The following is a 12917-nucleotide window of genomic DNA, read 5'->3' on the forward strand; positions in this document are numbered from 1 at the left end:
GTGGGAGCATGGCGCACAGCATGCGATTGCTGTGCGGTACCTCAGAATTCAGTCACTGAAGTCTTCTTGATCTTCTTCTACTCACCTGTCTTCTGACTTCTGGCTTTGTAAGGGGGGTGACGTGTGGCTCTGGGAACGAGCATCTAGGCGTACCTAGCGATCAAACCCTCAGGAGCTAATGGTGTCCTGTAGCCAGAAGCAGAGCCTTTGAACTCACTGGAAGTAGGTCATACTTCTCTCCCCTTAGTCCCACGAAGCAGGGAGACTGTTGCCAGCAGTCTCCCTGAAAATAAAAACCTAACAAAAGTCTTTTTCAGAGAAACTCAGTAGAGCTCCTCAGAGTGCATCCAGTCTGCCTGGGCACAATTCTAAAACTGGAGTCTGGAGGAGGGGCAGAGAGGGAGGAGCCAGTTCACACCCTTTCAAAGTCTTAAAGTGCCCATGTCTCCTGCAGATCCCGTCTATAATAGAGATGTGCACCGGAAATTTTTCGGGTTTTGGATTCGGTTCTGCGGCCGTGTTTTGGATTCGGACGCGTTTTGGCAAAACCTCCCTGAAATTTTTTTGTCGGATTCAGGTGTGTTTTGGATTCGGGAGTTTTTTTTTTTTAAAACCCTCAAAAAACAGCTTAAATCATAGAATTTGGGGGTCATTTTGATCCTATAGTATTATTAACCTCATGACAATGCTAAATTCCCTTGTCGTATAAACAACCCTTTATGAAGTCTAAGAACACTGTACGCTGTTTTCTTAAGAAGTACCGTAATGGTACGCTAGTTGCGTAACGATCGCTCAGCCGTAGGCGAGACGCTCAAGCGTCACGTTCGCTCACGGCCCAGTGATCACAGGACACGTTATTGGCTACGACTAGAGTAATGATTCGCTATGGCGTAGCGGACGCTCGAGACCACGAGGAGATCACCAGCGGTGCAGACGCTCACAACGCTATACCTTTATGTCTAAACCTTATACCAATGAAATTCACAGAATACCTTAATGTGAGTACAGGGTGTAAGTGCAACCTTGTGTAACCTGACTAACTACAAAGCTGCTTGAGCGTCACCGACGCTCAAGTGAACACTTAACACTATAGGAAATACACAGATACTGGTTTAGGGTCCAAAGCCTATTAACTGTATTATATCTAATGTATTTGTAAAAGGGGATAACAGTACAAATGATACACTACAATATAACAGAGACTTCCTAACCAAAATACAATACTATCTAATACAATACAATACTAGTCTAGGGGAGATACGAGAGAAAGAGAAGGGAAAGAGAGAGAGAGAGACGGAGAGAGATGAGAGAAATTGGCTCACAGAAAGACAATGATTACGGAGAGAAACTTACGCACAGGGTAAACGATCGCATGCGCCTGGACATCCAGCACCCGATTTTCAGCAATGAGAACCGTTGAAGAGTGAGAGCTGGATGTGGTCGGCCTGCCTATTTATGCCCCACACACAATGCAATCTCATAGTCCCTACAATCCCATTGTCCATTGGATGAAGGAATTCGACCCTGTATCACAACAAAAGGTCATAGGTTGATTCATACAGGTGGGCTGTGACGATTTCCAACAGCTCAGGTGGGTGGGAAACTAGGTTTCCCGCCGCATACCTGAGTATGAGTAAATAATAGAAATGGACATAAACTTCTTATGTCCATAACTATTCGCACGAGCGATTAATACGCTCCAAACCAACACCGGAATATTGCTAATTAAATACTCTTCCGATGGGTACCAAACACTGCTGTATGATTCCTGTTAGACCCTTCGTACAATACAAAGAGGGATTACTTTAAACAGGGACCTTCTATATTAACCAAACTTTCAGAAACTATCAAAGGGATCATGATCTATAAACTACATTAATTGTGAAAATATGTAACGAATGAGTCGCACGCTACGACTACATAAACTCTACCGTAAATACGCATACCGCGCCTGCGAGTGCACGCTATTGCGGGTATGCGCCTTCACGGGAGAGCGTACGCATGCGCAGCACGGACCAGTGTGCGGTGCAAATATGGCAACGTGCATGGGGATATTTTTCTGACTTTGACAGTCCACCCTTTGGCAGTCAATAATAACTGCCACCTTCTAAAACATTTCAAAAGGAGAAAAATATATGTCAGGGGTTAATTCATTTCCATGGTTGGGTGAGGGAGGAGAGAGGAGTAGGTGTGAAGAGGGTATGACCTAGTGTGATAGCAGAAGCATGTGTGTATGAGTCCATGTTTGGAGGGTCATGTATCATCGTGCCGTACGTGTTGTAAATCAAGCTTCGAGGTATTGCGAAGTATACATTTGAATTCCTTCTTATCCTGTGGTACAGGTCTGTGGATGGGCTGTCAAACTTTACCGAGCTCTTTTCGGATTTTGAACAAAATGGGGAGCACATTTTAGTTGATGATACATGAATGGGGAAGGTATGTGGTTGCTGATATCTGTGCCTGTATTCCCTATCGTCTATGTGTGTCATTACCTGAGGGTTGTAGAGATGAAGATAAAGAACACTTATGGAAAATGCAATGATATTCTATGTCAGGGAAATGTACATCTGTCGTCGAAGTTGTGTTCGGTATCTGTTGAGAGTCGTCTTCTTTGCGCTGTATTGCTCCTTGGGCATGAGCAAATAGCTTTGTCAGAGCCATCGGATTTACAAAAAAATGTTGGGCTAGCGTGAGTTTAAAAGTACTAGGGAAACTGGGGATCCATGGCAAAGTTCATCAAATGTCCATTTCTCAAGTGGTCAAAACTTCATGTTTGGTGCTTGTCTGTTGTCTGTATAGCGTCTCGTCAACTTCCTCGTCCAAGGGGGTCTTTGTATCTTGGAGAAAAGCAGAAAAACAGGTGAAAGAAACGGACCGTATAATCGCATTTTCATCACATTCTGGTTTCTATTATTGGGTCATAAATCAAATCCAGGTTAATTACAGTTTCCTCACTCCTCACGCTCATCACTTTTGTACTTTGTTTGCACCTCATTAAAGCCTGCCCGCATCTAAATATCAATCCAATAAATATAACAACACCTAAGATACATAGTAGAAACTTTCCAACATCCATTATGACTCCTTGAGCCCAGTCTCCTAAACCGGAGAACCAATTTCGCGGGTTCAACCATGACACCCAACCAGTCAGCTCATTACCTACAGCAGCAAGGGTGAGATTGTGTTTTCGACGAAATTCCCACTTTAATTGCAGAATATCGTCCATCTTTTGGTCTATGACCTCTACCGGATCCTCGGTGCTATTCGTGATATACGTGCAACACTTTATGCCGTACTGTGTTGCCAATGTAACACAATATCCGCCTGTTACTGCTGTAAGATAATTAAGAACCATCCTATGCTGAACTAGTTCCGTTTTGTAAGCTTGAAGTTCTCTTCCAGTGTATCTAAACGTGTCATCATACATTTCAGTGATATTATCTAACAAATTGGCGAGTGCGGAAATGTATCTATAATTCATCACTCCTCGAGCGGTGCGAGTGAAATCTAACGCTACCAGGACCTGAATCCCGGTGGATTCATGGATAAGATCAGAGGCCGGATGCTCTAACCTTTCTGACAGTTGTCTTTTAACTCGGTGCTCGTAATGAGTGTGAGTATAAGGAGCTTGGGCACCACGGTGTATGTCCTTCATTTTGTCATGTGTAACAGTCATCACTTCAGGCAATACTTTTCCAATATAACACAATCCTTCAGAGTTTGGGGCAAGCCACTTGTACGCCTTTCTCCCGCATATGAAATATGCGTCATCGGGGAGAACATATGGGACGGAGAAGGACATGACCATGTTACAAACCTTCCAGGTGAAATCTCCTGACCCTAATTCTTCCATCTGCTTAATGCACGTATCAGTTTGTACGATATGTGCACAGTATCCTGGTGATACCTCTCCAACTCTAGTAATCCTATTTCCTAAGGTATATCGATACCGGAAAGATTTTCCTCTACTGGCTATGTGGCGTACGAGCTCTGTATCTGTAGGCATTCTATCTGCTCTGTGTGAAAAGGTCATGGTAAGGTTGCTCCATGACACTTCCCAATTTCCCGGCTTACGGGGGTTGGAGATATTAAAACATAAGAGGGACCTATCCACATGGTATTGGTGGAGCTTCAAACTAGGAGGGCTGGAGATGTTAAATCTCCGGTCCACCGGTCTCCCACCACTTAGCTCAAGTACCTCCCCTAACGTTAAAGGAAATGGTACTAGCCCTGATTTGCTATGACCCTGAGGTACTTGAGAGCATACCCAACAATCTGTTTTGTTTAACACATTACCCACTAAAGAGTGATAGTCACTCAATGGATGCCGGTCCATATGGATATTAAAACTGGATTGGCATTTCTTTATGCATCCATCTTCAACCAGATTATCACAGAGCCTACAGATACAATTTTCTTCAGCTAACAATCCATCACAATTTCTTCTATCGGATCGTTTTCTGATACTCGCCTTTGCTTGCTGGTTTGGTTGATCTTGGAAAACTACGCCTCCATCATCATAATCGGAACCCATTCCAGATCCTCTCTCGACCTCTATGGTACTCTCGCCGGAACAGACTGCTCTGGTCAACATCACGGTTAACATCAAAATCCGGATCACAGTCTCTTGGGGCAAGTCCATCTTTGAGGAGGAAATAGAGAAGAATGAGAAGGGGGAAAAAAGAAATTTCAAGGAAGAGGGGATGGGAAGTGGAGAAAAACAATAAAAGGGAGAGGGGAGTCGACAACTGCTTTCGGTCTTCAAGGCTCAGGTGCCGCCTCAGTCCTCCTGGAACAGACACTCCAGTGATACAACCTCTACCGTCTGTTCCTTATCACGGGACTTCTCTGGATCAGCAATCTTTTTGCAGTGGGATGAATGGACCCAAGTCTCTCTCTCAGCCACCTTCAATGCTGTGGTGCTAGTCAATAAGACCTGGTATGGTCCTTCCCATCTATCAATAAGACAACCTGAGCGTAGAAAATTTCGTATCATTACATAATCCCCAGGTTCAATGTCATGACAATTACTATCTGGTAAATCAGGAATCACCAACTTCAGATTATCATTTTGATTCCTCAACTGCTTACTCATGTTAATCAAGTACTTTACAGTTACTTCATTGTTACATTTCAAATCATCCTGAGGGTTAATCATGACATGCGGTTGTCGACCAAACAAGATTTCAAAAGGAGACAGATTAAGAGGGGACCTGGGAGTGGTTCTGATGCTATACAAAACAATGGGTAAAGCTTCTGGCCACGTCAATCCTGTCTCTGCCATTACTTTACTCAATTTATTTTTAATAGTGCTGTTCACTCTTTCGACCTTCGCGCTCGCCTGTGGACGGTACGGAGTGTGCAGCTTGCTATCAATTCCCATCAACTTACACATTCCTTGAAAGACATCACCTGTAAAATGGGTACCCCTATCACTTTCAATGATTCTAGGGATACCATATCTACATACAAATTCCTGCACAATTTTCTTAGCTGTAAACATAGCGGTATTTGTAGCTGCTGGGAAAGCTTCGACCCAATTCGAGAAAACATCTATACAAACAAGTACATATTTCAAATTTCGACATGGGGGTAATTGAATGAAGTCGATTTGTATTACCTGGAAAGGGCCGCCGGCAGGTGGGATATGGGATGGTTCTGTAGGTATTGCCTTTCCAATATTCTTTCTCAGACAGGTAAGGCATGACATTGCTCTTTTACTCGCATGAGAGGAGAATCCTGGGGCGCACCAGTATGCTCTTACCAATTTGCACATCCCCTCCTTGCCTAGATGAGTCAGCCCGTGAGCTGCTTCAGCCAGACATGGAAGGTATGCCCTGGGGGCCACTGGTTTACCATGTCCATCCGTCCAGAGCCCTGAGGACTCCTGGCCATATCCCTTTGCCTTCCAGACTGCTCTTTCCTGTGTGGAACACAAATTCTGCATCTCACACAACTTTTGTGTGTTGATGGTATTAAATACCATCAGTTGTGTGGTGTCTGTCTGTATGGGGGTAGCAGCTGCAAGCTTTGCGGCTTCGTCTGCTCGGCTGTTACCAAGGGATACTGGGTCTTGGCTATATGTATGTGCTTTACATTTGATAACAGCCACTCTGTCGGGTTCCTGTATCGCTGTTAGAAGCCTTTTTATATATGCTGCATGCGCTATCGGTGTACCAGCTGCCGTCATGAAATTTCTGAGGCGCCATAGGGCTCCGAAATCATGTACTACCCCGAAGGCGTATCTAGAGTCGGTGTAGATATTGGCTGACTTACCCTTAGCCAATTCACATGCTCTGGTTAGGGCGACCAGTTCAGCAACCTGGGCTGAGTGAGGTGGGCCTAGCGGTTCCGCTTCTATGGTGTCTTGGTCATCTACGACTGCGTATCCAGTACACAAGTCTCCCGAGTCTGACTGTCTATGACAACTACCGTCAGTGTAGAACGTAAGTTCTGCATCTTCCAGTGGATTGTCACTGATGTCAGGCCTTGCGGTGAAATTTTGGGTCAAATATTCCATACAATCATGTGTATCTTCCTTTGCATTAAATCCTCCTTCCCCATCACTCTCACCTTCCACCCTTTGTGCCTGACCAGGCACACCTGGGAGAAAAGTTGCAGGATTTAATGCGCTGCATCTCCTTATGGTGATGTTTACTGGGGCCATTAATGCCAATTCCCATCTTGTAAACCTTGCAGATGAGACGTGTCTGGTTTGGGCAGAATTCAATAAGGCAGATACCGCATGTGGTGTATGGATTGTGAGGTTGTGGCCTAGCACGACATCTTCGCTTTTTGTCACTAGCAATGCTATCGCCGCAACGCTACGCAAGCATGTGGGGAGGGATCGCGCTACCGTGTCTAGCTGGGCGCTGTAGTATGCGACTGGCCTGCTGGCGTCACCGTGTTTTTGGGTTAGTACACCTGCTGCGCACCCAGCACTTTCTGTTCCGTATAGTTCAAAGGGTTTCCCATAGTCTGGCATACCTAGTGCTGGTGCCTGCGTTAGGCACTGTTTGAGTCTCTCAAATGCTGTTTCGGATTCGTCTGTATGCGAAATCCGATCAGGTTTGTTTGAAGAGACCATTTCCTGCAAAGGTAACGCCAATATGGAAAACCCTGGGATCCAATTACGGCAATACCCACACATTCCTAAAAACGTCCTGATCTGTTGCTGGGTTTGTGGCAGTGTCATGTCTCTAATGGCTTGGATTCTATCAGCGGTCAGGTGTCTCAGTCCTTGTGTTAGACAGTGTCCCAAATATTTTACCTTAGTTTGGCATAATTGTAACTTGTCTTTGGAAACCTTGTGACCTGTGTCTGAAAGATGAAACAGGAGCTGTTTCGTATCCTTCAGAGATGCTTCCAGTGAATCTGAACACAGTAATAAATCGTCCACATACTGTATCAATACTGATCCACTGTCTGGTTGGAAAGACTGTAAACAATCATGCAAAGCCTGAGAAAATATACTTGGACTATCTATGAAACCTTGGGGTAACCGAGTCCACGTGTATTGGACTCCTCTGTATGTGAATGCAAACAAATATTGGCTGTCAGGGTGCAGGGGTACCGAAAAGAAAGCGGAGCAGAGGTCAATAACAGTGAAAAATTTGGCAGTGGGAGGAATTTGCATTAGGATGACAGCTGGATTAGGCACTACGGGGAACTGACTTTCAACTATTTTGTTAATCCCCCTTAGATCCTGCACTAGCCTGTAACCCCTCCCCCCACTCTTTTTAACAGGGAAGATGGGACTATTTGCTGTGCTGGACGTTCTTACTAGAATGCCCTGTTGTAGCAAGCGCTCTATTACGGGAAAAACTCCTAACTCCACCTCTGGCTTCAGAGGATACTGTGGGATTTTTGGAGCTATCCTACCATCTTTTACTTGTACAATTACTGGAGCTACGTTTGCCATTAATCCAGTGTCCTGTCCATCTTTTGTCCAAAGTGACTCTGGTATCTGAGATGTCATCTCTTCTACTTGGGATGGATTCCTATTTGTCATAATGGAATGTGACATTAATTTTGATGGGGAGTCTAACATGTCTCGTACCTCCTGAGCGTGATTCTCAGGAATGTCCAAGAATACACCTTCAGGAGTACAATAAATGACGCAACCCATTTTACATAGTAAGTCTCTACCCAGGAGATTAGTTGGTGCCGATGCAGCCAGCAAAAAGGAATGCTTGGTATGCAAAGGCCCTATTGTAATCTCGGCTGGTTTGCTAACAGGGTAGTGCTGGACTACTCCTGTTACTCCCATGGCTGGAATTGTCCTACCAGTGGTTCTCATGCCCACTGTCGAATTTATCACTGACTAGGCCGCCCCTGTGTCTACAAGAAAGTTTAAAGTTTTACCAGCTACATTGATTGCAATCTCTGGTTCACTTCCAAGACTGGCAATCAACTTAACTGGCTGCAGATTACAGGTATGGCCACACCCCTAGTGGGTATGCTGACCTCCCTGAATCCCGCTGGCAGCGACTACTTGTGAGGGGGTTAGCTGGGAACTACCAGAGGCATGCCAATCTCTGTTCGGGGGATATCTTTTTGTTTCCCCTGTATGTGGCTCAAAACTCCGCCTCTGTGGACCCTGCTCCCAATGTCGTGTGTCGTGTCGTTGTCTAGGGGGTTGAAAAGATCTTTGTACACTCTTTGTTCTACATTCTCGTGCATAGTGTCCCGGTCTGTTACAAGAAAAACATGTCATTACACTTGCCTTACCCACAGGATTCGGTGATACATACGCAGGCTGCCTTGTGGTCAGCGCCTGTATACTTACGGACATCAACTTATCACTTTGCGACTCCCTGTGCCTAGTGATGTTTCTGTCGTGATCAATAGCAGCCTCTCTCAATGTGGACACTGACAGACCTCGCCAACATGGTTGTGTGGTCTGTACCCTAGCTTTTAATGTTTCTTTCAAACCATCCATCAGTACAGATACTGCTACTTCTCGATGGTTTGGGTTGGTCTTAATGTCTTCTATACCAGTGTACTTTGCCATTTCTAATAGTGCCCGGTGAAAATATTCTGTTGCCGTTTCGGACTCCTTTTGCTTAATGGAGAATATCTTGTTCCATTTAACAACGGCTGGGAAATACTCCTTTGGCTGTAAATTTATCCTTTTTACATTATCCTTGTTGTACACGTCTGTAAGCGGTACATCTTTATCCAAGGCGCAGTCAACTAAGAATTGAGTTGCGTCGACATTGGAAGGTAAACAAGCTCTTAGCAGTATCTGCCAATCCTTGTTGTTGGGTTCTACAGTGTTACCTAGATCCCTGATGTATTTTTGGCTAGCAACTAAGTCTTTCCTGGGGTCAGGAAATTCGGACACTATTGTTCTTAATTCCATTCGGGAAAATGGAGTGTACATGGCAATGTTCCTTATGGGAGTGGCTCCAGACACATCTGTTTTTCCATTGGGAACTGCTATTACCCTTACAGGAGCAATTCTAACAGCCTCATTCTGCGTAGATTCTACAACTTGTGGTACAATTGTTTCAGTGTAGTGCATGGTGCCGTACTTACCCGTTGACACGACCTCACCTATCCCTCCGCTAGGGGCTTTCACTAATCTCGTGGGTGTCGCTGTGCCTACTGTGGTCTCTGCTATGGTGGCCGCAAGAGAGAGAGCTGAAATTGTTGCCGAATCTTCTTCTTGATCACACTCCTGAGGAAGGTTCAAAACAGGGTACAACTTGCACGGGTTAATAATAGCATGAGTTACTTGGTTAACATCATTTACATTTACAGGGTTACTAAGTGTTTGTGTTTTACAACCCAGTGCGTTTCTCTCCGCAATCAACTTCTCTCCTGCAATGTATGGTGGAGGAGGGGCTGTGGCTATCAGCTTACTGACTGCCCCAGATCCTGCCGCCAGAGCCAAACCTCTCTGTATCTCACCTTCCTGGTGCCATAACTGTAAATAATCATGATGCTGAATTCGTCTCTTTGTTGATTTTACGAGACATATCCTCCTCCTTAAATTTTGTAACACGTCTGGACTGAAGCTACCTATTCTTGGGAATTTGTCCCTGTCTTGTACAGTCATTCTCTCCCATTCATCACATAAAGATTCTGTGTGACTTCCGTATTTTTCACACATGATGTACCTTGCCGACCCAACGGGTCGGTTCTCTGAATCAACCCGAACCGAGGTTGATCGCCCCCTACCTGAACAACTGGCCCCCATAATTCTGCAGGTGTTGCTTATTCCTCCTTGGATCTTTATATCAAGGTTTTCAGCGAACCCTTACAAACAAACCAAGATGTCCTGGGCAGGCCGGCGGTGGCGGTTTACCAAGTACCCCACTTACTTCTCGCCCACGTTGGCCAGTACTGCAATCACTGTAACCAGAGCTGCTGTACCCAACCCAGGGCCCCTGTGAACCTTCTGTTTACTGGAACATATGAGGGTTACCCGAAGGACACTTACTCTTTCCAGTAAAGTTGGGGTTGTTAGATAGTTCCTGAGTGACCAGCGAACTTCCCTTTAAAAATAAAAAATTACACAAATCACGTCAGAATGTACAGATAGCGTTTGTGACCACTTTACTCTAATGGTATTAGGTCAGATTACTAACTACTGCACACAATTACGTGCGGTCCAATCATTCAGTACATAAGCACTACTTGTCATGTACTGAAAGATCAATGGAATCGATGTTTCCGGCCGCGATTCCTTCAGCAAGAGCTTATGGCCTATATGGGTTCTGCACCAACACCCCAGGCGTTGTGCCTCTTGTACCTTTATAGCGGACCTCTTTGTCTATTTTACCTGTTACCTTATGACCTCCTGGTCTGTTCCCTTATGACCTCCTGGTCTGTTACCTTATGACCTCCTGGTCTGTTACCTTATGGTCCGCTATACTCTAATGCTCAAATATTATTTAACCAGGGATGCCTCCCTAGCCACCGTATATGTCACTTACACGTGTGTCCCTTGACGAGTACCCGACTTTCCTTTTGGTTCAACCTCTAAGTTATATAAACTTATGTGATAAAAACACACTCACTCAACACATGTACACTTTGTTTCTATATCTATTTCTGCGCAGAAATTGTCTTCAGTCCAACTGTGTTACCAATTAGGAGCAGGATCTGTTAAACTAAATTTCAGATTTTTCCAAAAATAGATTTGCGTTATTTACCGCGTTGCGTTATTTACCGCTGTGCGTTACTTATCGCCTTTGCGCTAATTATCGCTTTGCGCTAATTCAACTTTTCGTGACTTGAGCTACGTTGCGTAACCAGACGCTACGTTGCGTAATGTACGCTGCGTGCGTCTGCCGTTTGGATTGCGTACGCAAGTCTTTTGTTAGGGACACGTGTACGCAAAACAAAGATCCACCGTAACACAATTTCTACCTTTATCAATGTAGATGATCCCTGATCATCTACCGCACCCCACACTGACTGCCTTATCTCCCAGACAAGCCGTGTGTTGGTCTATACTTTAACTATTACCTCTACTATGAAATAACAGCAAATCTCTTTTAGCACTTTCTATCAACTATAAAACTTGGCAAACAGGAATAGTGATATACGAAATTTGAAAAAGAAATGCAGATAAATGTATGCGTGCGTGTATACGCAAGACAGAAGAGAAATAAAACAGTTTTAAAAGACACAAGCGTTTTGTTCTTACTTCCGGTTCCCGGATTCCTTCAGCACTCTTTATCTAAGCGATGCAGACGCTTATCCCGTCAGCACAGCGAGACAACCTCCCACCCTTTGCTGGGGGATAATGTCTGCTGATCTACCTAGTGCAGATATGAGAAGGACAGGACGAGTCCCCAATTGATAATGCTAAATTCCCTTGTCGTATAAACAACCCTTTATGAAGTCTAAGAACACTGTACGCTGTTTTCTTAAGAAGTACCGTAATGGTACGCTAGTTGCGTAACGATCGCTCAGCCGTAGGCGAGACGCTCAAGCGTCACGTTCGCTCACGGCCCAGTGATCACAGGACACGTTATTGGCTACGACTAGAGTAATGATTCGCTATGGCGTAGCGGACGCTCGAGACCACGAGGAGATCACCAGCGGTGCAGACGCTCACAACGCTATACCTTTATGTCTAAACCTTATACCAATGAAATTCACAGAATACCTTAATGTGAGTACAGGGTGTAAGTGCAACCTTGTGTAACCTGACTAACTACAAAGCTGCTTGAGCGTCACCGACGCTCAAGTGAACACTTAACACTATAGGAAATACACAGATACTGGTTTAGGGTCCAAAGCCTATTAACTGTATTATATCTAATGTATTTGTAAAAGGGGATAACAGTACAAATGATACACTACAATATAACAGAGACTTCCTAACCAAAATACAATACTATCTAATACAATACAATACTAGTCTAGGGGAGATACGAGAGAAAGAGAAGGGAAAGAGAGAGAGAGACGGAGAGAGATGAGAGAAATTGGCTCACAGAAAGACAATGATTACGGAGAGAAACTTACGCACAGGGTAAACGATCGCATGCGCCTGGACATCCAGCACCCGATTTTCAGCAATGAGAACCGTTGAAGAGTGAGAGCTGGATGTGGTCGGCCTGCCTATTTATGCCCCACACACAATGCAATCTCATAGTCCCTACAATCCCATTGTCCATTGGATGAAGGAATTCGACCCTGTATCACAACAAAAGGTCATAGGTTGATTCATACAGGTGGGCTGTGACGATTTCCAACAGCTCAGGTGGGTGGGAAACTAGGTTTCCCGCCGCATACCTGAGTATGAGTAAATAATAGAAATGGACATAAACTTCTTATGTCCATAACTATTCGCACGAGCGATTAATACGCTCCAAACCAACACCGGAATATTGCTAATTAAATACTCTTCCGATGGGTACCAAACACTGCTGTATGATTCCTGTTAGACCCTTCGTACA

This window comes from Pseudophryne corroboree, chromosome 2 (assembly GCF_028390025.1).
Source record: "Pseudophryne corroboree isolate aPseCor3 chromosome 2, aPseCor3.hap2, whole genome shotgun sequence".
NCBI lineage: Eukaryota > Metazoa > Chordata > Amphibia > Anura > Myobatrachidae > Pseudophryne > Pseudophryne corroboree.